This window comes from Loxodonta africana, chromosome 5 (genome assembly GCF_030014295.1).
Source record: "Loxodonta africana isolate mLoxAfr1 chromosome 5, mLoxAfr1.hap2, whole genome shotgun sequence".
NCBI lineage: Eukaryota > Metazoa > Chordata > Mammalia > Proboscidea > Elephantidae > Loxodonta > Loxodonta africana.
The window spans coordinates 140,872,269-140,899,802 of NC_087346.1; the positions used below are offsets into that span (position 1 = coordinate 140,872,269).

General features: G+C 39.6%; 1 protein-coding gene across 2 annotated transcripts in view; it reads right to left on the minus strand.

Annotated features, from left to right (window-relative positions):
- The window catches only part of SLIT2 (slit guidance ligand 2), a 418,221-nt gene that overhangs the window by 176,548 nt on the left and 214,139 nt on the right, over nt 1-27,534 (minus strand). The gene's annotated exons all lie outside the window — the stretch shown is intronic.

Genomic DNA, 27,534 nt, shown 5'->3' on the forward strand with positions numbered 1-27,534 from the left:
GAGAGTAGGTAAAAACTGATAAAACCTGGGCAGTGTGATTAAATTTTCATAGCACTTTAAGTAATCTTGAAAATGGAACATGGCAGTACTAGCCCAACAATAAAACCAACAGTTTCTCCATGAAGTATTAACAGCAGATTGACTTAAAGTCTTCTATAAATAATTCCATTATAACCATAAACACAGAATGTCTATTTTTGCATTTTAATTTAATTCAGAAATACATTTTAACCAAGGGGCCAAGAAAACACTCTTCAAGTTGGAATGAGAGGTTTGTAAAAGTCGCTCATCTCACGAAATGGATCATTATTTTTCCTTCAAAGAGTTCAGATGCAATTCTTTGAGCACATGTTCTGCTGTTAGCCTTAACAAGTTGGATATCAACTCGCATGCAAGAAATGCACTTGAAAACAGAACACGCTCATGTAATTTTAAGTAACACCACCACGTGCAGAAAGCTGGAATATCAAATAAATACAATAGTAAAGGAACAATGATGATACTGAAATTATCTTTAAAACTGAAAGATAACCGACGCTTCACAAAGTAAGATGAAACCACTGACTACAGTTGCAAAGCAGGTGAAAATAGAGCCATTTTTCGACTAGCTGGAGGGATGCTAGAGGGGCTTACCCACATGCTCTCCCCCAATGCTGCCTGTGACCAGTGCTTGGTGTTCACACACTTGTGGCCACACAACAGAGAGAGATAGCTGGCAGACGGAGAGATTGAGTATGTGGTCTTGACCTTCTTACCACCAAGTTTTAAGCAACTAAGATTTGCATTTATACCTTAATATATGCAATGTTCAAATTAAAAAAAAAAAAGTTTGCTAAGCAATTTGTAAAGAAAAATATGTTAGTCCGTTTAAAAGGTGAAGGTCTTCAGCAAAAAACATTTTTTATTTCAAACAGTAAATTCTACAATATATGCCTGTCTAGGTGTTCAGGCACCCATCCATTTCTTAAACGGTGCAGCTCTGTTATTGCTGTCAGTAGTTTTCATATATCTGTATGAGTAAAAAAACTTCATTTCCTTAAAAATTGCTTATTTCTCTGACTTGCCATTGATTCAGACTCCCTTCCTTTCTTTGTTTAATTATACTGGGTTAAGAATGTTTAACAATATATATTTAAAAACCCTGATGCTTGAAACCATATTCAAGAAGGCTGCAGAGCAAGAAGGCAAAGACAAAAGAAAAAAAAAAAAATCAAAGTATTAAAAAATGGGGAGGCAGAAAAGAGTAAGTTCAAGAAAATTTGAAAGTATAACAAACACCCTCTGAAAACCAATAAGAGTGTGCTTACTGCTGTGTTCCAATCAAGTGTTTTCTAATGGCTTCCTTTTTTTTTTTTTAATTTTCCAAAGACAAAGGCTGCTTCTAGATGAATGAAAATGGCAGAAAGAAGTATGTTTCAGATTTCCTGGCTTCTCAGGTTCTGCAGGCTTCCTATCTTGACAGCTGGGCCCCTTTTCCATTCCCCTTGAAGTCTCACTTCTGCTCAGTCTCTAGACTCAGCTTTGTCCTAGAGTTCTGTTTTCAAATGGCAGTGCATGAGAGAGGAGTCGGAGCCATGAGTTTAGGTGGTTCAGGGAAGTACCACTGAAGCCCACCGGAATACAGTTAAAAGGCTATTCATTTTGACTCACACTCACAGCGACCCCATGTGACAGAGTAGAACTGCTCCATGTGGTTTTCTTGGCTGTAATCTTTACTGAAGCAGATCCCTAGGTCTTTCTCCTGCAGAACTGGCAGGTGGGTTCAAATCACCAACATTTTGGATGCTAATCTCTTCTTTTTACAAGTGAGAGAGCAACCTTCAGGGTCAGAGGCTCCTTATTACCCCAAGATCAGTGGTTTACCTAGGGGCCACCATCCCGAGTGCCCCACTGTCCCTGGTGGGGCCTCTGCTCTAGAGTTCACCCACCCCAGAAGGGTCCTTTACTTATGGATTCCAGTTAAGTGGGCCATGTTCACCAATGCAGGAGGAAGAAATATGTTTCCAATTATTGTAGGCGATAATTGATTTTAGAAAGAATATATTACCTATTTAATCTGTATTTCATTTAAACTTCGTAAGTATCTTGTGAGGTAGGTATTATATATCCTGGGTTTAAAGGAAGGGAAACTGAGTTTTGGAGATGTCAAATATTAGCGCTGTTTAACAGTGTGACAAATTGTTAATGGGGATGTATAGAAAACACAGTGGAGTCAAGGTTTGGGGATTTACAAGGGTATGTCAGGGGCTACGTAGTCAGTTTCAATATGTGCTTCCTGTGGCCTAGAATTTAGAAGGTTTTTTCGGTCTCGTGTCATTTACAAAATGATAGGTTAGACTGTGTTCAAATAGTGATTCATATTTTCCATACAAAATCAAGTGGAGGACTTAGCTCAATAATTCTCAGGCTCCAATTTTGGGAACGAGGGTGGTGGATGGTTGGGTAGCAGAAGTTCTAAGAGAGAAGATGCATAGCAGAAGAATAAATAACATAGATCCTGAACCTATGACTGTCTGAGATTGATTTCTAGCTATGGCACTTACTAAACACGTGACATTGGGCAAATTGCTCACTCTCTCAGTGCCTCAGTTTCTTCAACTGTAAAATGGAGTAACAATAGTGTATAGCTCAGAGGATTGTTAGGTGAATTCAATGAGTTCATACATTTAAAATGCTCATGAAGTGCCCAGAATATAACAGAACTACAGAGGTGTTGGTTACATATGTGCTACAATTACTATAACCTAAGACTCTGCGATGTGCTGCCAGGTGTATCCCTCCTAGTCCTCAGAACCATGGTACGCAATGTGAGATGTTACCAATGGAGTAACCGTGTAGAGCAAGAAAAATGAGTCAGAACTACTGAGATAGCTAGATGAAGATGCCAAGGGAGGAGTCTGTAATTATATTGCCAGGCAATAGAGTGTAATAAATTGTTTCTGAGTAGGGAAATGGCTTGATTGGAGTTGATTCTTAGGAAGATTAATCTGGAAACTGAATTTTGGAGCAGGCAGGGACAATGAACAGACAGTGTCCCAGAGTAAACAGCGGGTCTCCTGTGAACTGGACATCTTTTTTGTTGAACAGTGAGTAATAAAGTTGGGGAGTCTGGCTCAGGTCCGAATATAAAGTCTTCAATGCAAGTTAAAATGATTGTCATCTTGGGAACAGCTTGGAACCACTGAAGTTTTCTGAGTAAGGGAATAACAAAATGGAAAAAGTGCTTGGGGAAGATAGGGTGGTGATGACATACAAGGTATTGGGGGAGCTGGAATTGAACACAAGGAGACTAGACTGGCTTTATTAAGAAGTTATTGTAAATGTTTAGGCATAAAAATATGGAATTTGTGTGTTTTTACTTTTTCTGAGATGGCAAATAAGTGAGAAGAGCTGGAAAGACTGTCCCATTTGGAAGGCAACCTTGATAGGAAAGAAATGAACAAGGGTTAATAGAAATAGCTTTAAATAATAAAGGCTCTGTATCCTTGGGACTTGTATAGTAAGAAAGATCCAGGCCTCCAGAAGCCAGGTCTCAAAAGTGGGCCTAGTGGTTGTCAGTCAATTACCCATGGAGGTTCTCATCTCAGCTCCTCCCTGGTCTACTACAACCAACCTGTCCCCAAACCTACCTCAGCACGGTCAATATTCAAACTCTTCCTCCACTCTTGCCTACCATAACCACTGATGGGATGGATACTCATCACCGCTTTTTTCACCATGACCAAATGAGACTACAAATAGATCTGTCTGCCTTCATTTACGACCCCTTCTTCCTCCACACTGGAACCAAAGTTTTCTAACTAAAATCTTGTTGAAACTGCTTCTCTTGAAATCTCTACCATTTCAGTTACTGTTGTTGTTGTTAGGTGCCATCAAGTTGGTTCTGACTCATAGCAACCCTACAAGCCCTATACGGTTTCCAAGGAGAGGCTCGTGGATGTGAACTGACATTTTGGTTAGTGGCCGAGTTCCTTTACCAGTATGCCACCAGGGCTCCATTTTCGTTAAAGGACACAATTCTTCCAGTTGCTCAGATCAAAAACTTTGAAATCCTCATTGACATCTCAAAATCTTTCATATATCACATCTAGTCCACCAGCAAATCCTCTAAACTCTACTTTCAAAATATTTCCAGAATCTGACCTACCCACCTGTCTGCTGCCTTTACCAAAGCTACCATCCCCTCTTTACCATCCCTCTTCTCTAATTATTATAAGGGCTCCCAGCTATTTGTCTGCTTCTGTGCAGATCTTGCCACATCTCTGCTCAAAACACTTCATGAATGTCCCACCTAACTTCAAGGGAAAGTCCAAAGCTCCACAAATGTCTAAAAGTTCCAAAAATAAATTGGTCATCACATTTCTTTGGCTTCATCTCCTTCTGCTGTTTCTATCACTCACTCTGCTCCAGCTACACCGGCCTCCTTGTAGCTCCTTGAAAACTTCAGACATTCTCTCACACCAGGACCTTCCTTGATGCTTCCTAGGCCTCTCTTTTCACCTCAGGCCCTCTTCCATGAATTGTATGCTCTTCATTCATCTTTTATAAATTCATCCTTCAAATCTCTCAGATTTTACACAATCACTGTTCGTCTCAAGTAACATGTTCCCTTCAACAGGAAATGGAAAGTTAAACATTCTTCAACACTCCAATCAAATAGTGCCTCCTTCAACATAGTTTTTCTCTAATCCTCCAGCTAAGATCTCTGCAACTTATCAACTGTGTGATGCTGTGCCAGGTACTTGGCCTCTCTGAGCCTCCATTTGCTTATCTTTGAAATGAGATAATAAATATTTCTCATGGTTGCTTCATACAGTTTTCACTGGCTAATGTTTTTCAGAAGCAGACTGCTGGGTCCTTCTTTCTAGTCTGTCCTAGTCGGGAAGCTCAGTTGAAACCTGTCTTCCATGCGTTACCCTGCTGGTATCTGAATTCTGGTGGCATGGCTTCCAGCATCACAGCAACGGGCAAGCCCCCACAATGCCAAGAAATATGGAAGACAGCTTCCTGGCCAACTGACTTGATCCACATTTATGCCTATTCCCAAGAAAGGTAATCCAACTAAATGTGGAAATTATAGAATATCGATATAACACACAAGCAGGATTTTGCTGAAGATCATTCAAAAACAGCTGCAGCAGTATGTTGACAAGGAACTGCCAGAAATTCAGGCCGGTTTCAGAAGAGGACGTGGAACCAGGGAAATCACTGCTGATGTCAGATGCATCCTGGTTGAATGCAGAGAATAACAGAAAGATTTTATCTGTGTTTTATTGATTATGCAAAGGCATTTGACTATGTGGATCATAACAAATTATGGATAACATTGCAAAGAATGGGAATTCCAGAACACTTAATTGTGCACATGAGGAACCTTTACATAGATCAAGAGACAGTTGTTCAGAAAGAACAAGGGGATACTGATTGGTTTAAAGTCAGGAAAGGTGTGTGTCAGGGTTATATCCTTTCACCATACCTGTTCAATCTCTATGGTGAGCAAATAATCCGAGAAGCTGGACTATATGAAGAAGAATGGGGCATCGGGATTGGAGGAAGACTCATTAACAAGCTGCGTTATGCAGATGATACAACCTTGTTTGCTGAAAGTAAAAAGGACTTGAAGCACTTACTAATGAAGATCAAAGACCACAGCCTTCAGTATGGATTGCACCTCAACATAAAGAAGGCAAAAATCCTCACAACCAGACAAATGAGCAACATCATGATAAACAGAGAAAAGATTGAAGTTGTCAAGGATTTCATTTTACTTGGATCTACAATCAACAGGCATGGAAGCAGCAGTCAAGAAATCAAACGATGCATTGCATTGGGTAAATCTGCTGTAAAGGACCTCTTTTCAACCTCAAAGCGTTGAAAAGAAAAGAAAAGATGTCACCTTGAAGATTAAGGTGCGTCTGACCCAAGCCATGGTATTTTCAATTGCATCATAATGTATGTGAAAGCCGGATAATGAATAAGGAAGACTGAAGGAGAACTGACACCTTTGAATTGTGGAACTGGCGGAGAATATTGAACATACATGGACTGCCAAAAGAATGAACAAATCTGTTTCAGAAGTACAACCAGAATGCTCTCTGGAGACAAGGATGGCGAGACTGTGTCTTACATACTTTGCACATGTTGTCAGGAGGGATCAGTCCCTGGAGAAGAACATCAGGCTTGGCAGAGTACAGGGTTAGCAGAAAAGAGGAAGACCCTCAACAAGGTGGATTGACACAGTGGCTGCAACAATGAGCTCAAGCATAACGACGATTCTAAGGATGGCGCAGCATCAGGCAGTGTTTTGTTCTGTTATTCATAGTGTCGCTAAGAGTTGGAACTGATTTGACGGCACCTAACAACAACAACACGGTTGCTTTGTCCGATAAAAATTATAATACTGTTAGTAATAGTTATTATTCTTATCATAAAATATCAATATAATTAATACATAGTCACCTCATTAGTGGGGTGTCAGTTCTCTCTTCTGTGCTTCTATCACAACTTGCACACATATTTACTATAACACTTTAATAACTTTATCGGATTTCAATTTTAGATAATTCTCTCTCCAGTTAGACACTATGATAAATGAAGGCAGGGATTTTAGTCCATCCTGTTTCTACTGAGAGGTCCCTTAGTGGTGCAAATGGTTAATGTGCTGGGCTACTAACTGAAAGGTTGGAGGTTCGAATCTATTCAGAGGTACCTCGGAAGAAAGGTATAGCAATCTTCTTCCAAAAACTCAGCCACTGAAAACCCTATGGAGCACGGTAGCACTCTGACACACATGGGGTCACCATGTGTTGGAATCAACTAAACAGCAACTGGTTTTTAACTGGTGGGTCCTACAGAATTCCGGGGATGCAACAGGCATTCAAAGTCCTGGTGGTATAATGGTTAAGGTCTCTGCTGCTAAGCAAAAGGTCAGCAGTTTGAATCTACCAGGCGCTCCCTGGAAACCCTATGGGGCACTTCTACTCTGTCTTATAGGGTCGATTTGAGTCAAAACTGACTCAACAGCAATGGATTTATTTATTTCTCTATTTTTTGGAATAGGCTTTCAGCAAACATTTGTATATGGGAGGCAGGGGAAAATAAAGAGGTTTTGAAGAAAAACCTTTCAAAACATGGAATTTATTCCATGTACATGAGCAAGGGAGAAAGCCATTAAGTATTATCTGTGGTTTGGAGGCCTGTAAGTAGCAAAACCTAGCATTTAGACACAAATAGGTGAAAGAAGAAAAGAAAACTGGACTTCTGAGTGGACTTTCGGAAAGGCAAACAGAAATGTCCCATAAAATGTAGTAAATTCGAGAATAGAGCTCCATCAAGAGATCAGAGAGAGAAATACAGATGAATGAGTTTTTGTACCACGGTGAGAACTGAAGCACACAAACTGCATATATGAATCTCTTTTCAGGTGGAATTCACCAACAAATTTCCAACCTGCAGATTATTCTCTCTAAGATCCAGTGCTCACTGTACTCAATATTTTAACATTTGAGAGTGGGAAAGTCAACTGTGTTCTTCTCCTACCCTCACTCCCATTCACTCATTCATAGATTCAAAAGCATTTATTGGCCGCATAAAATTCGACATAATTATTGCTTTCTGATAGTTCCCTGGTTGTTTTTCATGGTATGTTCTTGCCACCAATCTGATCACTGCTTCTTAACGAGAAGGGTGTCTCTTCTAGACATGTAATTTCTCTTCAACGTATTAAGAGAGTATTACATAGATTAGAGGATCCCTGGGTGGGGGGTAGGATGCAGATAATGAAATGCTTGACTACTAACTAAAAGGTTAGTGGATTCAAACTCACCCAGAGGCACCTCAGAAGAAAGGCCTGGTGATCTTTTTCCAAAAAGTCACAGCCTTGAAAACCCTATGGAGTACAGTTTCACTCTACAAAACATGAGGTCGCCATGAGTTAGAATCAACTCAATGGCAACTCGTTTAACTTTGGAAGCTAGATTAGGTGCTTTTACTATTTCTTGTCAAATGTATGAATGAGTTCTTTTTAGAGGTTCTTGGGCCTTTTCCTCCACTGAAAATTGTTTTCCATCACTAGGTACCTGACAAGCCCTTGTGGCACAGTGGTTAAAGCACTGGGCTGCTAACCAAAGGTCAGTAGTTTGAATCTACCAGCCACTCCTTGGAAACCCCATGGGGCAGTTCTACTCTGTTCCGTAGGGTCGCTATGAGTCAGAGTCAACTCAACGGCAATGGGTTTGGTTTTTAGGCACCTAAAGTAACTTTTATCACTCAGCGACTAAAGCTTGATTGAACATAGCAATGAAAATGGAGAGAAGTTTTTCTTCTAATCTCTAATAGGCTTGGATATCAGTTCTTTCTGGGCCTTAATAGAAAGCTTCACCAGGAGGTATGTATACTTCATAGATAATTAAATGTGAAAAAAAAAAAGTGCGCCTTAGAATTGGTGATATAAGACATTACTTAAAACTAACATATATTGAGCATCTACTAACTGCCAGACAACAAACTTTGATTTATTTCATTGTTGCTGTAATTCCATGAGGATATGATTATTTTATTCTCAATCTGAAGATGAGGAGCTGAGATTTACGGAGATTAAATAATTTACTGGAGGTCATACAACTAGTAACTGGTGGAGCTGGGATTTGAACTTGGCTGAGTTTTTCTTCAAAGGTTCTATTCTTAACCCCTGCTATCCTGCCTCATGGCTTGGCAGGATAAGTTAACAGTTAAGTGCTTGGCTGTTAACCAAAAAGTTGGCAGTGTGAGTCCACCCTGAGGTGCCTTGGAAGAAGGGCCTGGTGATCTACTTCCAAAAAACCTGCCACTGAAAACCCTAGGGAGAACACTTTTATTCTGATGCACATGGGGTCATATGAGTTGGAATCAACCCAACGGCAACTAGGAAAAAAAAAAATCCTGCCTCATTCAGAGGCGGCCTCCTTAGAGGCTTAACTCTCTGGCGTTTTAGTCTCATCACCTTAGAGCTCTGGTTTCAAAGTGTGGCTTGAAGATCACCCGTAAGAATCATCTGGGGACGATGTTTTAAGAACAGGCTTTTGAGCTCAACCCCAGAACTCCTGAGGCAGAAGAGGTCTAGGAATCCGTATTTTTAACAAGTCTGTCAGATAACTTTGATGCCAATGACTTTGTGAACCCCATGTTGGTAACCTTGCCCGTTGGGATATCTCCGATAAATGGTATCTTCTAGCTCTTGTGTGGTTTATAAACAAGGCTTCTGTGTATGAGCATCCAGTTGGAAGAAGTGAATACTGACAGGGCATAAAAAATGGGAAGCACCATTAAAGCCAAAAAAAAAAAAAAAAGGTGCTGTGGGAAAATAAGAAGGTTTGATAAGAGAAGTTGATTTTGAAATTTTTTCCACTTAATGTGAAATCTTACAGCCAGAACTACTATCTTGAAATAACAGATGATACACAATGTAAAGAAATTTCTTTGTCTTTCTTCTGTCTTCAAAATAGCATCCATAACATTGGTTCATATCAGCATTGGTCTTTCCAGGTGATTCTTAAATCACCTTTTGGGTTAACTATTAAGTACACCCATTAAGTACAGTTAGGGAGGAGATGCTTAATCGTGTAGAGCCATAAGGCAACGGCAGGTTCTGAGAACAGTGCCTAGGGCAACAAATAAAAAATAATCTCCTATTTTTCCTATAGCTATGAGTCGGAATCGACTCGACGGCACTAGGTTTTTAGGTATATGCCTTTTATGAGAAGGGCCGCTGAGCTGAAAACTCTTGTCTTACGATAGCTATGTTTTTGGCTGTATCTAAAGACAGGGGTGACCAGAATGGTCTGAAAATACCTCCAGATGCCTAAAGTGCTATCCTGGAGGGTACACCTGGAAATAAACAGGTTTGGCCAGGAATGCATGGCTCTATCCCATAATAACTATGTGACCATGTGATCTGGGTCAAGGTACTGAGGATCCTGGAATCATATTTTTATCTGTAATAGTGGGGAAAACATCAAGCCCTTCCTTGTAAGATTACTATGGGGACAGAATGATCTGACATGTCCATGTGAAGGTGTGCAGCGCCTGGCCCAGTCTAAGTACACGAAGTCATGCACAGGTGTTACTTTCCTGCACGTCCATTAGTTCAATTTAGTTCATTTCAGGAATTGTTTACTGAGGGTAGTGTGTGCCAAGCTTACTGCTAGTTCTTAGAAATAAAAAGATAAAACTAACATAATGTCTTCTCTCAAGCTCAGATTCAGAAGGGGAAAACAGGCAAGCACAGTCCCAATTGGAACCCCGATCTGACAAAGAAAAAAAAAAAATCAGTAGGAAAAGATTCAAAGTCCTGAAGTCGTAAAGGGGGAAACACATGATTTTTTCCATTGCTTGGGTGTGGATGATCGTAGGTGATATTATAACAACAAAAAAAAAGACTTTGCCATGGAGTTTTGTAAGTTTATGTATAGACTCGTGGAATATATCTGCATAAACAATCTTATATGCATGCATTTTCTGCTGTCTAGTCTTTGCATACGCATCTCCCTCCACCTGGGATATTCACATGTCCTCCCTCACTTGGTTAATCCTGATACGCATTCTTTGGGACAGAGTTTAAACATTGTCTCCTCTGTAACTTTTCTTTGCAATATCTTAATACTGGAGCAGCCTTCTTCTGTAGTATGTGATGCTTAACTGATATCACACCGGATTATAATCACTAGTGTACTTGTTGGCACATGCCACTGGAGGTGAAAAGTTTCTTGAGAACAGACACTGCGTAATTCATCACTGTATCCCCAGAGCCTAATACAGTGCCTGGCCTTGGCCAATAAAACATAAATAAAAATGCCCATAACTGATTAGCAAATTCGTATTACTGATACTCAGATTCTCAACCAAATGACTTTTTTAACAGATAATGATGTCCTTCCTAGCAAATATTATATAATGTCATCTTCAAAATTCTGGTAAATTACGACAATGTTACACTTATTCTTTGGTTCCCGAAGACATGGTAAAACACTCTTTTTTATCATCCAAATATCTTTAATGGGATCAGCATAATAAAGGTGATACCAAAGCTAGAACGATGGCGCTAGTACAAGGTTCCGTGTGTATAGAATGGGAAACAGTCACTGAAAGCTTTTATTCAGCTTGATCTATAGCCTCAGTCTCAGCTGATGGACTTTAAAATACCCTTTAATTCTCTTTCAATTCTGAGCCCACGGAGGTGTGTGAGTTTCATAATTTAGTCAATAAAACACAGATGCCAAGCAGGAAATAATCATTTCCTGAACACCCAGCTTCATGCCTTTGCATCAGGAAACGAACAATTCATTTCTAAGATATATCATAAATGTGATTGTTATTCTCTTCAAAAAGATGGCAATATAATTAGAAAGACCAGGCATCTGTACCTGAATAGAGACTAAAAGCAAACTTGTAGTGGCATGCATGCATGTCTAAATAAAATAATGGGATTTTATGAGATTGTGGTGGCATATAAATCAGGAAATACTTTTGAGGGAGGAGAGCATTGAGCTGGGTTTCAGGGAAAGCAATGGGGATGGTTCGGTAAGAAGAAATAGAAAGTTATTTCTGAAGCAGAGACCTGCACTGGCAGACAAAAGTCACATGCATACTAAGGATGGCAGCATTGGGGTGAATGGTAAACAGAGAGTTTGTTGCAATAAATTAGAAGAGAAGAAAGAGGTTGTTTTGGTATTTTAGAACATTCAAATAGACGACTTAGGAATTTTCCGTGAATCTTAAGAGAAGTGATAAACAACCTGGGCATTCTTTAACAAGACCTAACAAATGTCTCTCTTTAAAGTGCTAAAAAGCAAAGATAATCACTTTGAGGACTAAGTGCTCCTAACCCAACCCATGGTATTTTCAATTGGCTCATATGCATGTGAAAGCTGGACAATGAATAAGAAAGATGAAAGAATAATTGATGTCTTTGAATTATGATGTTGGTGAAGAATACTGAATATACCATGGACTGCCAGAAGAATGAACAAATCTGTCTTGGAATAAGTACAGCCAGAATGCTTTTTAGAAGCAAGGATGGAGAGACTTCGTCTCAAGTACTCTGGACATGTTATCAGGAGGGACCAGGCCCTGGTGAAGGACTTCATCCCTGGCAAATCGAGGGTAAACGAAAAAGAGGAAGACCCTCAATGAGACAGGCTGACACAATGTCTACAACAAGGGGCTCAAGCATACAATGATTGTGAAGATGGTGCAGTACCAGGCAGTATTTCCTTCTGTTGTACACAGAGTCACGATGAGCCAGAACCAACTCGATGGTACCTAACAACAGCAACAACAACAGTGTTGGGGATTTTTGAGAAGAACAACTACCGCACACTATTCCAGAGAATGTTTTGATTTTTTTTTCCAGTTTTTCTTAAATGCTTACTTTTCAATGAAAAGTCAGTGTCAATGTATATACTTATCTCTGACACTATAAAAAGTTGTTGTCTAAAGACAGCCAAATGTAAGGACTTCCTTTTAGAATTTACAGATTTCAACTAAAAATTTTTTGATAAATATGAAAAACTCTTCAATGGAAAACTAGCTTCAACTGAAGCATTGTCTACCAATCAAGAATTGATAAAACTGGACAACATCGAATCAACAAAATGGCTCTCAAAGATAAAATTATTGCAATAGACTCAGACAGGCTTACCGAGATACAACTTATACACCACAAAGTTCACTATTTAAACTACAATTCAATTATGTTTAGATGATTTATGGAGTTGTGCAACCATCACCAAAAAAAAAAAAAAAGAGAAAGAAACCATGCATCCATCGGTAGTCACTGCCCTTTCCCATTTCCAGGTTGCATCATGTATCGGAACTTCATTTCTTTTTATTGTGGAATATTATTTCATTGTATAGATATACCAAATTTTTTTAATCCATACCTCTGTTGGTGAAGGCAACGGGCATTTGTTAGTCAATTTCAAGATCAATTGGGATTAACATATTTAGTATGTTCTTTGCGTCCCTCATGATACATGTGTACCTGATTTAATATGTGTTACTATAACAGGAACCCTACCACAGTGCCACAGTCATCACAAAGTAGCTACTGCTTTAGGCTATCTTGAACCTTTTCAGATACCATGCTCCCTTGGAAGACTGGTCTGTTTTGATTCAACTCTACACACTGCACTATAGAGCCCTCAACCTAAATTTACTTCCATATGCCCACAATTGCTCTACAGTACATGCTCAGAGAGTTCTTACTCAGGCTAGAGAAACAATTCTTGACTGGATTTGAGCTTGGGATAATACCGGTTTTAAAAATGGGAATCACAGTATTTTCTTCTCACTCCTTTCTCTATACGTTTATATCCATACGAATACATATGCTGAATAAATGTTAAATATCTATTTGATAAATGTGTGCATGTCTGTGTGTGTGTGTGTGTGTGTTGTGTGTGTGTGTTTGTGTGTATGAGAGAGAGAGAGGGAGAAAGGGGAACCTCATCATAGGCAAACATGGGCATATATAAAGATATGGCACAATGGTTAAAGTACTCAGCTACCAACCAACTAGCCACTCCACGGGAGAAAAGACCTGGTTATCTGTTTTTGTAAGGATTTCAGCCTAGGAAACTCTACAGAGCACTTCTACTCTGTGCTACAGGCTCACTACGAGTCAGAGTAGACTCAAGGACACACAAGAACATATTAGTTATGGAGATATCTTACCTACATCTCACTACTTTTAATTTAGGTAAGAAGTATTGTGAAATATTATGACAAAAGAACATTTTTAAGATTTCAAAAGACCTCAGTGATTTTTAATTTAAAATCTTATAAATCCTAAAAGTAGAATTTTAGAAATCTCACTTGCGACATTTCCTGCAGTATTTTTCTCCAGGAAAAAAAAAAAAGAGGGGGGAGGGGTATGACAGTAACGTCAAATATGTTTCTTTTACGCAATCTTTACCTATCCTCAGTCATCTTTTTGTCTCTAAAAAATAAAGGCAACTTTCAAGAGTATTTTTTTTTCCTCCCCCACTGGCACGTTCTTTGATTCTTTTCTTATTCTAAAGGTTTTTAAAAGGTAGAATGTAATCTAATGGTACTGAAATACCGCACCAGCTTTTAATAAAAGAGCCAACGCCGCAGTGCTGCTATTTTATTTCCCACAACGTATGGTTTCCAGCTGAACATCCCATTAACCTTAGACTGCAATGATATCATTTTAATTATATAAATTGAAACAGCAATGTATAATACCTATATCATGTAAAAATGGATTCACTTTATGTGAAAGTGTCTCAACTATCTTTCACTATGAAGCAATAAATTTGCTCTAGATGGCAAACCTGCCTGTAATTTAATTACTGGTAATTTTATTTTCCTCCATGGTTTAACCTCTCTCAGAGTCTGACCGGGAATCCTATAAATCTGTACTTCCTCAGACTACTGGGGGAACTATGGAGGAAACTCCTGAGTAATGCCATCTGAGTATTTTCCCGGAATTTAATTTAGAAACAGGGAGACACAGAAACGTGGATAGGAAAGAATTATACCAACCTGTAAAAGGTAGCACAGCTCGAATTCATATAATAATAAGAAGTCTAGTTTGCTTAATGGAATGCTTTGTTAATATCTATAATCAAAGATTACATTTTCATGGGACAGAATTATTTTCACATACTTGAAGATACAAATAGCTTAGTATGGGTTAGAAAAATAATGATGAGTTTCATATAAGAGAGAGATATTTGCATCAGTTCAAGAAAGACTAGTTTGTGTCTCTTATAATATCATGCAAGGTTGGGGAGAAGCTGAGAGGTGCCTGAAAAGTGTTCCCCATCAGTGTTTTCTAACATTCCTTAAATTCCCTAACCTCCCCCTCTCCAAAAAAAAAAAAACTGTTGCCAGCAACTTGATTCTAACTCATAGCGACCCTATAGGACAGAGTAGAACTGTCGTACAGGGTTTCCAAGGCTGTAAATCTTTACGGAAGCTCACTGTCACATCTCTCTCCCATGGGGCGGCTAGTGGATTCAAATCACTGACCTTTCAGTTGGTAGCCAAGCTCTTTAACCACTGTGCCACCAGGGCTCCTACAACTCCCTAAAGCGTAGCTATTTCTAAAGGGAGAAAAAAGGAAGCATGGTTATCAAGTGCGAGAGTTTGTACACTTCTAAGTTAAATAAATATGACACGCACCAGGTGAAAACAATCATATTGCTTCCTGCGCACAGAGAAGACTACACCACGTGCTTGAGTCACACCATGCAAACTCGAGTGTCTGCAGCCACTTACCGGCTTTGTGACTTTGACCAAGACATTCATCCTCTCTAAACCTCCAACCCCTCATCGGTAATCTGGGGATAAGAAAATCACCTGTTTCATGAGGTTATCGCTAGGAACAACAGCTGAGACAGAGCTTGTGCCATGCTCGGTACAATGTTCAAGACTAAGTTCCTGTTAAATGCTAGCCCTGCCATGTTGTTATTGTCAGCTGTGGTCACATCAGCTCAACTCATGGTGACACCATGCACACAGGGGCAAAATGCTGCCTGCTTCTGCACCATCTCCATGATCAGGCAGATCAAACCTCAGCGATCTACAGCGTTTTCACTGGCAGAGTTTTTGGAAATAGACTGCGATGCCTTCTTCCCAGTTTGTCTTAGTCTGAAAGCTCCTCTGAAACCTCTTCAGCACCACACAAGCCTCCACCGACAGTCAAGAGGTGGCTGTACATGATATGGACCAGCCGGGGATCAGACCTGGGACTCCCACACGGAAGGCGAGAATTCTACCGCCGAAACACCAATGATCCCAGCCCTACCACAGCCATATGCAAATTTGCATATTTCTGTCTGTTTTCTCCACCGCGGGGGGAACTTACTGAAGGATGGGTCTCTGTTTTAATCATCTACGATTTTATTGTGAATCTTGCATGTATTAGGTATATGACTGAGCTAGTTTTTTCCCCCAATCTTCTCTGAGCTTCAGTTTCTTAATTTTTAAATTAAAGATAATATTTAGAACATACTTCATAGGGTTTTTGGGATTATTACATGATGTATTTAGTACAGAGCCTCAGACATATTCGTAACATTTAGAAAATGTTATATCTTATCCCTTTAATGTGGAAGTATGTATCAAACACACAGGATTTTAGAAGAAGTGCTACAGTTGCATTTTAGTACCATAATTATAGCCATCAAAGTACAACTCAGGATAAAACAGAAAAGCCTTTTTTTTTTTTTTTTTACTGCAAAACATACCATTTGTGAATTACATTGCTGTCCTTATCAATAAATGCTCAGGACAATCCCAGTAAGTGCTGAGCTATTTCAAGATACATTTTAAATTCAGGAAATTTAAATTCATCATATAGTTTCTGAATTAAAAAGGAGAAGAGGTTCCTAACCCATACCCAGGCGTCTGAAGGCAAGCAGCCACTTTCGAATTTTTGAAAGGCGATCTTAAGCTAACATTTCCACTAAATGCACAAACCACCCTTGATTACGCAGCAGCAGACATCTTGAGGGGAGCTAAAGTCACATTTTCATGATCTCATGCTTTCTGAACTACATCTAAAAGAGAATTAACCACAGATACAAAAAGTGCAAGGCAACTTTTAGCACCGTATCTGATAAGTTAGCCTGGGTGGGTCTTCACGGATGGAGAGAGCGGGGATAAGCATGGACGGGATCGCCATCACCCCGCCACCTGCTAGTAGAAAAGCCCCGATCAAGGCAGAGGAGGGGTGTTCTCGCTGTAGGCTGCCGACTTTCCCAAGCACATCATGCTTGATGGGGAGAAAGGAAACTGCTGTAGTTCAAAGAGAATTAGACAAAATATGGGAAATCAAAGAAATGGCTGACAGCTGTTCAGAAGAAAGAGGGAGAAAAGAATGAAGAGAACAGAGGGGAATAAGAGGTGACAGGAAACGGCCAGGACGAAGTAAGGGAAGAAGAGAATGAAATGACAGGAGACGGTAAAGCAAAAAGCAACTTGTGCAAAAAAGAATCACAGCCAAATAGCTTTTAAACTGCTCATTTTTTAAACTATAATTAGTAGGACTGTGTTTCTATTCTGATTGCTCTATTTAACACATTCCGTATTCCCAAAATTGCTAGGATGTAGGAAGTAGTTTATTGTTATCTCCAATACACAGGTGAGGAAAGTGAAGTTTAGAAAGATTAAGGAACTCCCTTGAGGCATTAACAGGCAATCTACTGGAAGGCAACTTTTTTTTTTTTCTTTTTCTTTTCGGAAGGCAGGGTAGGGACCAGGATGGAGATACAGCAGTAATAGAACAAAGTCCCTGACCTCAGGAAGCTAAACCTAAAAAATGACACAGGCTGTGAGACAGATAGAGTTAACTCTGCAAGCGGAACAAAAGAGCTGTTAAAAGATTACTATCTAGAAGTTGGGTAGACAGGAACCACACCCTGTCAACAGGAGAAAAGGCTGAAACAACCCATGAGTTACTATCTCCTTCTTAGTCCCTTCCCCTTTTACAGGCTCTGCACATGCAGAAGAACAAAGTGTGACTCCTGTTAAACCTCCCTTAGCCCTCTGAAGATGGCAATGTAGTGCCAAAGATCAGTGTGCATGCGCTATATCCCATAATAAGTGATGCCAAGGGCTGCAGAGAGGACTCCATCTTGAACATCAGCGGGTTCCGTCTTGGATTCCAGATGCGTGTGCAACCTAATTAACATACACCACTATTCTAAGAAGTACCTGCCCCTTGAAAGATACCAAAAAAACCAAACCAAACCCAGTGCCGTCAAGTCGATTCCGATTCAAAGCAACCCTATAGGACAGAGTAGAACTGCCCCACAGAGTTTCCAAGGAGCGCCTGGTGGATTTGAACTGCCGATCCTTTGGTCAGCAGCCATAGCACTTAAGCACTACGCCACCAGGGTTTCCCCTTGAAAGATGCCCACTAAATATTCATGTCTCTATTTTCTCCACCAAATCAATATAAGCCCTAGCCCTCGCTTCCCTTTTTGAGTCAGCCTTTTGGAGAGGCTTAGTCCCCCACTGACTCATTTTACTTGACTCAAGCAAAATAAAGCTTGCTGAAGATAAAAAATAAATATATATATACGTATTTTTAATATATTTTTTGAAGATAAAGTTTGTCTTTCGCCTGTATTCTTACTCGGGAAAAGACAAGGACCCTTTGTGTCAGATTGGTGATTGGTAACAGCTGGATTTGTTCTGGGTTTGGAAAGAAGTTAGTAGTTTGCTTCAGAAAAAAAGTACAAATTCATCTAATATGCACATCTGACACACCAGACATGTATCCGGAGTCCTGGTGGTATAGTGGTTAATCCACTTGGTAAAATTGTTTCTTTGTATTGTGACACAAAAAAATTTCACAATTAGAACATCCCATCAATTGTATAATCTGACTTTGACCAACTTGAATACTTTGTTTCTTTGCCAGCTGTCAATGGGTATTTTAAACCCACTGTTATTTCACTGAATCTCTTTTAATAACGTGCACTGCAGCGTTTTCACAGTTTAAATTGATGGAAAACCGTACTTCAGCACTACCAACCCTTCCATTTGCTTAATACTCTATTTAGATGCCAAAATAAGCCCAGACACGATTTTGCTGTGTAAGTCAATCTTCTGGCCACCGGATCAATTCTCCCCAGCAACTGTTCCAAAAAGGTACTTAAATCAATTTGTTACAAAGGTACTGCATAAAATGATAAAGGCACAAACTATACTTAGTTGTTATACCCAGATAATTAGCCCGGCGAATTCAGGAGCATAGTTCTCAGCACATTTGCGTAAAGTCCTCAGTCTTGGTATATGTGAGAAATATGCATTGATGAAGCAACTCCAGTATACACGTGCCACTTATTTGCATATTAGTAGGAAGTTAACCCACGGAGTACAAGTGGTTTTCATTTGACAAGATCTTGGGGAATTTTGTACACTTTAACAACATTAAGTATATCCTTTTCTGACTTGAACAAAGAGACCATCAGTAAAGAAAGCAGTCTAAAACGACTGAGGTTAAAAAAAAGGGTCAGTGAATTTATTCCAAAGAAATCATAGCCTTAAGATTGAGGAGGAAATGTAGGGTTTTTATTTATCCCCCACAGAGAAAGTCAGACCAGTCACATTAACTAGCAGGGCTGAGCGACAGCTGTTAACAGTGAACATCAGGAAGGGATAAAGGAGGCGAGGTGCCCCCAATGAATGGAAAGATCAGCACGGCTGGAACTCTGAGAATAACAGTGACCTGTGACCCTGGCTAGGACCACTAGGTAACTTACATTATTAAAGAAAAATAAAATTGTATAATGAACATTTAAAAATATATATTTGTGTATGTACACACGTACCTACAAGCCTATATATTTTAAAGTTCCTATCCTTCCATTTTGATTGAGTTTGAATATTGTCATTTTTATAAGGATAGAGACAAATATTGGGTTTTCCTTTCTCTTTTACCTTGTAAATCAAGCTAACTTTTTTTCTCCCTATTTAGACGCTGTAGTTAATGATGATAATTTTGAAATACAGAGATTAAATTTCACGGTGTTACAGGGAGAGTGGAAACCCTGGTGACATAGTGGTTAAGAGCCACGGCTGCTAACCAAAAGGTTAGTACGAATTCACCAGGCGCTCCTTGGTTCTACTCTGTCCTTTAGAGTCTCTATGAGTCGAAACTGACCTGATGGCAATGGGTTTTTTTTAATAGGGAGGATGAGTTTCAGCAGAGCTTCAAACTAAGACAGACTAGGATGAAAGGCCTGGTGATCTACTTTTGGAAATCAGCCAATGAAAACCGTATGATCACAATGATTTGATCTCCTCATGCATGCGGCTGCCATGAGTTGGGGCCCACTTGACAGTAGCTAACAATAACATAATTCCAAATCAAATGTTAGATTTACACTATAACCATCTCAGATATACGTGACGAACAAATACCTTGAGCAATGTGCCTCAACAGAGCCACGTGAAACTGGAACAGAGTTAAAAACAACAAACAAACAAAAAGTAAAACCTTATCTGTACAATTTGCATGATTCATAAAATTAGCACACCTAGCTGAATCAAGATTTCCCTCATCAGAAATACGGTTATGTGGAGTTCTTCAGTACAGTAAGCTTTACGAATAGGATGTGGTCATCTTCATTTGGAGTGATTTACATGTTCTCTACCAGTTGTTGTCCAGTTGATTCCAACGCATCATGACCCCATGCAGAGTAGAACTTCTCCATAGGGTTTTCATGGCTGCGATCTTTCAGAAGCAGATTGCCAGGCTTTTCTTTCCAGGCACCGCTGAGTAGTTTTAAACTGCCAACCTTTTGATGAATAGCGGAGCATCTAACAATTTGCATCATTCAGGGACCTTAAAATATTTCTACTTTCTAATTACTGGTTATTTTTAATTCCTCACTGGTCTAATTAATATTTATATCATTGCTGTTGTATTTTCCTCTTCAAAATTAAAAAAAAATTTTTTCTCTCTGTAAAATAGAAAACAACGCAATATGGTGAAACCTATATGCATCACTGTCTCTAGTTTTAAAATAGTCTGACTGAATAAAATATGCAATAATTCCCAATGGCCAAAGTTCCACAATAAGTGAAAAACACTAAGTCAAAAAATAATCTTAAGTTTCCAACTGAGCCTAACGAGATTTCTTTCAGTTTTCTGGATGATAGACTATCATTATTTTCATAGCTAATTTTAATAACAATGAAGAAAAAAGAAAATTTCAGGAAAAGCAATGGATCTTAAAAACTTAATATACAAATGGAAACTGAAAGTCTTCTAGAAATGGTTGGAATATCTCTTGAAGTGAAAGTAATCCCTGAAATCATATTTTGTGACACTTAAAAAAGTATGGGCACTGGGTCATGTAAAAGTGCAGGCTTTTAAGTAAATAGTAAGTGTATTTATTTAGTACCATTAAACTAGTATATTGACACCAGTGTGTATTTTTTTTAAAGACTGGAAAAAGCTGGATCTCTTAATTCTTTGGGAAAGACAATGAATGATTAGCTAAGTAGACACACATAGACTTGACCCACTTACTTTCTGGACTCTGCAGATAAGGGCTTGCTAGAATCTCCAGTCTATGAAATTTCCATTTTCTTTTGACCAATCATTTTTCTTTCCTCAGACTCACTCTTAACATCCACCCCTTAAAGAAAATCTGCAGAGTCTTCTAATACTCCTTCCCATTTTCTTTCTCTTCCTCAAATGTCCAGGGAATGCAATAAAAAAAATTCCAACGATTCTCACTCCATAGGTATTGATAAGTAATTACCTCTGGATTCATTGTTCGCTTTTATTGTGTATGTTTGCGGTGGGGGAAGGGGCTGAGAAGCTTGTTCAGTTTTGCTTTTTCTCTAAAAAGTTCAGCGAACAGATTCTCACCCTCTCCTTCTCTATCCCCCTCTCTGAACTGGGATGCGCGCATCTATGCCTTTCCCATTTCCTTCCCTGACACATCCTTCTGTGGGAATCCCCTGCCTGTTAACTCCATCTTTTTCTTTGCACATGAAGAAAGGATGTTAAAATTCAAATAAGGCCAGTGTTACAATAAGACTAACCTTGACTATACTTTTAGAAATGGCATCTTTGGAAAGATAAAGTTACTTTATTTATTATTACTCATAAATGACTCATGCTGTCTCTCGCAACAGATCGTGGCAGAGCCCAGCAAGAAGCTCTGGGCCCTTTCTTCTGTAAGATAGCTGTATCTGCAGGATTTCTTCTCTTGCATTCCACATGAAGAATCTCTCAGTGTCAGCCCTGGCTCCTCACAGACTGCACTTTTTTTTCCCCACTGGACAAGGAAAATGATTGTGCTTAAAAGTTATTGCCAAAAGACTTAGGAATTTTATTGATAATTCCAGGAAGTCAGAAGCTTATGAGAAATGCGTGACTAACAGAGGTGGAGGATCTGGGTTGTCTGTCCAAAATGTGACCTTCCAACGAAAATCTATACCTTCTACCAGCCACCTCCTTAAAGGAACCATTCATCTGGGACACACTCTCCTTGATATTTTGTCCTGCTCACAAGCTTTATATATCATGAACTCCTAGCTTCTGCCTCTAACTTTCCCTGCTACCTCTGTGCTCAGAAAATGTGAATAAATCAAACGTAAAACATGCATAGTATAACTAAAATTTATAAGTGACTTTCATCTGCATTATCTCCTTTGATACAATAGAGACTGAGCGCACATCAGATTTTCTAAACATCAGCTTCTTTGATGGAGTTGCCTATTCACACTGCACACACAGTAAATAATTGGAACAATTCGTCTTGAATTTGGGATTATATTATTCGGCATCTGAAATTCACTTAACTGAACAGATAAAGATGCCGAGTAGCCTTTTTGATGCAACCGTTACTTTAAAATAATGCGTGTTTTCTTTTCAAATTTTACCTGTTATTAATTTGCATCAGACATTTTGAATTTGTAAAGTCCTTGCTTTTCAGAGCCTCTGATTCATTTCAGATGGTAAGGCAAGTGGTATTTGAATAGTTAGGCTTGAATACTGATTTTTGGCTTTTCTTGGCTCCAAAATGACTGGAAATCTTGGACCTAATTTCTAACACTTTTCCCTAAACTCCCCTTATTATTAGTGCCTCATTCTGCCTTCTTTATTACCCATTCCTTAAACTGCTGATCTTTCCTCAGACTCACTCTCCATGTCTAGGTGGAAGTGGTGTCCAGGGCTGATGGGAGCCATTGAGGTGATCCCTTCCTTATCGCAAAGGAGACACAGGAAAAAAAAAAAGAAACTCAGCTCATGGCCAGCTGAGCTCTGTTCTTAACTACAGTGGTTCCCCCCTTCAACCCCTCGCCTCTGGAGACAGACTGCCTTAAGTGGGCAAACCACTGAGAAAATTCCCATCTGACAACTGTCTAGGAGGAAGGGTCAGGAGAATTAACCTGCAGTTAAGGAGGCAAGGGTTTGCTTAAGTACTTTAAGTACACAGACAGTTGTTGCACATGAAGACATGAGCAGCTGGTTTCTATCTCGGAGGGAGAATGAACAAGAGGAAATGGAACCACGCTCTGGTAGGAAAGATGACTTTTAGACAAGGAAGAAGTCTCTATAACATTCATTAAGCATCCTCTGTGCAGACTTTGCCTCATTTAGCCCACTCAACAGCCTGAGGAACTCTTGAGGAAACCAACGTGAGAGAGTCACTTAATTTGTCTGAGGCTGCAAGACAAATAAGTGGCAGAAATCGTATTTTAACCTAATTTTATAGAACAGAAATGGTTTTTCTACTACAGCAGTGATTCTTACATTTTATGAGAGAAAAGGGAACTTAGAACACTTGGAAACTCTTATAAAATCTGTGGACCCTTTCCTGGAAAAAAGACATATGAGCACATCCACAAGATCGTGCACATAATTTTAGCTGGTGCACGAAGCTCAGAACCCTAATAAACTCCGGTAGTAACGTGTGCGGCTGCTAAAAGAACAGCAGCAAAATCTCAGCCGAGTTACTGGGTGAAAACAATACTCTGGAGAAGAAATGGCAATGTCTAACAGAGAAAGAGGGCCTGAATCCACTTCTGTCTTCTGATTCTTTGTAAGCTCCCTCCCCTTTTTTTTTTTTTTTAACACATTCTATAATAAGCATAAGGGAGCCCTGGTGCCATAGTGGTTAAGAGCTACGGCTGCTAACCAAAAAGTTTCCAGTTCGAATCCCCCAGGCACACCTTGGAAATTCTATGGGGCAGTTCTACTCTGTCCTATAGGGTCACTATGAGAGTTGGAATTGACTCAATGGCAGTGGGTTTTTTTTTTTTTTTTAATAATAAGCATAAGGGAGCCCTGGTGGCACAGTGGTTACAGTGCTTAACTACTAACCAAAAGGTCAGCAGTTTGAGCCCACCAGTGGCTCTGTGGGAGAAAGATGTGGCAGTCAGCCTCCACAGAGATTACAGCCTTCGAAACCCTAGGGGGCAGTTCTAGTCTGTCCTACAGGGACACTACAAGTCAGAATCGACTCATCACCAGTGTGTTTGGTTTGGTTTGATTATAATAAGCATGCCTCTATGTTTTACATATGGAAAGTACATTTAATTTTAAAACATTCTTTAGAAAGTCTTTTTAAAGGGCTCTAAAGTCATCATAAAAAATGGAAAATCCTTAAAAATATGATGTCCAGGTAAGAAATATCTCTTTTTAAGGTAATAAGTTAATACACAAACAAAATCCAGGAAACAGCAGTCTTCAAGCACACGGAGGTACTGAAGCAGGGACCAGTTTATCACTTTAATAGCAGATAATTTAATACCAGGGTTGGATACAGAGCTCTTGCATTAATGACCAGGAGACAGGCAGCAATGATGGAAGAAACATGCGGTCGTTAGCAGGACTGGGATGGTCAGTGTTGCTAGAATTTTACTGAATCAGCCCCACTGCTGCTCGGTTTGATGCAATAGGCATTTAGAAGACACTTACTTTGTGTACAAACAATAGGGCTAATGCTATTGTGAATACAAAAAAAGTATGGGTTAAAGTCAAATCCATTGCCATCAGGTCGATTTCAACTCACAGCAAACCTACGGGACTGAGTAGAGCTTCCGCATATGGTTTCCAAGGCTGTCATCTTTAAGGAAGCAGACTGCCGTATCTTTCTCCTTCGGAACAGCTGATGGCTTTGAATTGCCCACCTTTTGGTTAGCAGCTGAGTGCTTTAACCACTGTGCCACCAGGACTCCTTAAGTATGGGTTACCTGTTGCCATCAGGTCAATTCCAACTCATAACAACCTTACAGGACAGAGTAGAACTGCCCCAGAGAGTTTCCAAGGAGTGCCTGGTGGATTCCAACTGTTGACCTTTTGGTTACCAGCCGTAGCTCTTAACCACTACGCCACCAGGGTTTCCAAATATGGGTTAGGATGCCTAAAAATCAACTGAGACTCATGGTGACCCCTTGCATGTCAGAGTAGAACTGTGCTGCACAGGGTTTTTGATGGCTGACTTTTGGGAAGTAGATTCCCAGGCCTTTCTTCTCAGGTGTCTCTGGGTAGACTTGAACTTCCAACCTTTCGGTTAACAAACGAGCACTTTAACCCTCTGTACCACCCAGGGACTCCGAGGACACCTAGATGGGATGCAATTAAGTCTTAAACACTGTTTCAGAGACATTGTCACTGAGAAGGAAGTATAGAGGTCAGCGGCCCTGCAGTATCCGGGAAAGCTTCACGGAGGAGGAGGTCCTGGCAACTCAATGCTGTTTGGATGCAGTGGAAGGCAGAGGTGTAGAATTAAGAAATTGGGAGGCTGAGAGGTTTTAAAGAATTGCTCTCTTAAAAACACTATTAAAATCAAGGACTATGTTACCAAAAGTTAGTAATAAAAATTACAACAACATCAGCAAGCATTTACTACAATCATATTGTACCGAGCTACCCACTATTACAATGCTGCTGATCAAAAAAAATATATTTTTCTCCATTTTATACCTGATTAACCCTTCCAAGTCACAGCTTACGTCAGAATTCTAACATTTGTCTGCCTGACTCCAGGGAATGGACACAAGGAATTTCACCTACTAGGAAAGCTATCATGACTACAATAAAAACTATAAGAAAGTTAAATTCAAATGCCAATTAAGTTGATTTTTTTCTTTCTTTCTGAGGGCAAGTTTTAGGTAAAACAGGAGAATAAAAATAAAAGAAGATAATAACATGACTACACATTTATGGTCTTCACCTTTAGCTGGGCCCCTGATCGTCCTTCTTACTTGAATCTCTTTTGTCCTTTTCCATTTGTCACAATGGCTGGTTCAGCTTATCAATCTCTTCATGCTTCCCATTCCTATGCTTGTTGTTATGTGACATTGAGTTGATTCTGACTCATAGTGCCCTATAACACAAAGTAGAACCGAACCATAGGATTTCCTAGGCTGTAATCTTTATGGGGGCAGATTGCCAGGTCTTTTCTCCCACAGAACTGCTGGTGGGTTTGAACTGTCCATCTTTAGGTTAGCATTAACCATTGCACCTCCAGGGCTTCCTCCTTATGTTTAGCCTCTTTAATTTAGGAAAATAAGTCTATCTTCTAATTCACAGAGAATATAGAAGCCCTCTGGGAGAAAATTCCTTACCTTCCCTTTTCACATTGATAAATGTATCTATATATCCACAGTAATCCTTGCCCAATTCCCATGTCTTCAAGGATAATATCTTTTGCACTCACAATACCACTTTCTTCTTCCAGTATGTGCTGACTTCTTGTTACGTGGTGTCAAGTCAATTCCAACTCATAGTGACCGTACAGGACAGAGTAGAACTGCCTCACAGGGTTTCCAAAGCTAAAATCTTTTCAGAAGCATACTGCCCCATCTTTCTCCCTGGAGTGGCTAGTGGGTTTGAACTGCCAGCCTCTCAGTTAACAGCCAAGCATTTAACCATTGCACCATCAGGGATCCTGTATGTGCTGAATTAGTATTTCTTTTCTCTTTTCTAGTCATTTGGTGTTGTCCCCACAAATCAGTGGACTCTTCAGCCCAGCATCTGACACTCTTGACCTCTCTGTTCTCCTTGAATCTCTGTCTCTGTCTCCTGGTTCTCCTCTTGCCACGTTGAGTCCTGCATCTCAATCTTAGAGCTTGTTCCTTTTCTCTGAGGAAGTCATTATACAATAACCTTCTGTAGGCGCTAATAAGTTATCTCAATTGATTTTGAAGCTTCAAATATTTTCAAATATTCTTGGATAATTCTTAGAATAGATAACTCCAGCATCTAATGTTGCCTGGCACATAGTAAAGGCTCAATAAATACTTTTTAATTAGGACTATAAAGTCATTCATGGTCTAGTTCCAAATTACATTTTTTTGTTCCATTTTCAGCTTTTCTCCTATTCTCTCCTAATAGCAGAGGCTTGATATTTCAGTCATGGATCCATAAACACATAATGAATGAATGAATGGATGAATGATGCAGCTGAACGCCTTGAGCTACAAGTTATCTGCTTGGGCCAAAATGCATTTAAACTTTATGAGAAAATGTATCATTCCCATGCCCTGTGCCCTAAAGCATCCATCTCTTGAACCTTTAGTCATCAAGGCTGCGTCCTAGAGAAAAATGTTTAAGGCGCTTCCAAGAAGGTAGATCTCTCTCACGTGGACGGAAATCAAATCCCACCTGATTGTGTTTGCACACAGAAAAATGTGTATCAACATTTCTGTAGTCTTTTTAGAAAAGACCAAAGCGAATCCTTTGTGCCTTACCCAACATTTCATCTTTTAATAAAAGACTTTTTAATCGCCAAAGCCGTGTGTGTGAACGCACACATAATGTGAAGGGTATACACTGAAGATGTCACTGCATTCCCTGATATATTGTTGTAGAGAATGTGGCGATTTCCCAGGCCCGATCTGACCTATGAGAAACAAAACTCTGTTCAATTCTGAGATTCATTTTCATCTGACTCACTCTAGTTACTTCTAAGCTACTGGAGCGAGGAAAAGTAGCCTTTTTCTATTTCACTATGTTATTAGCAAAATTTTCACTTTCCTCTATTTTCCTTA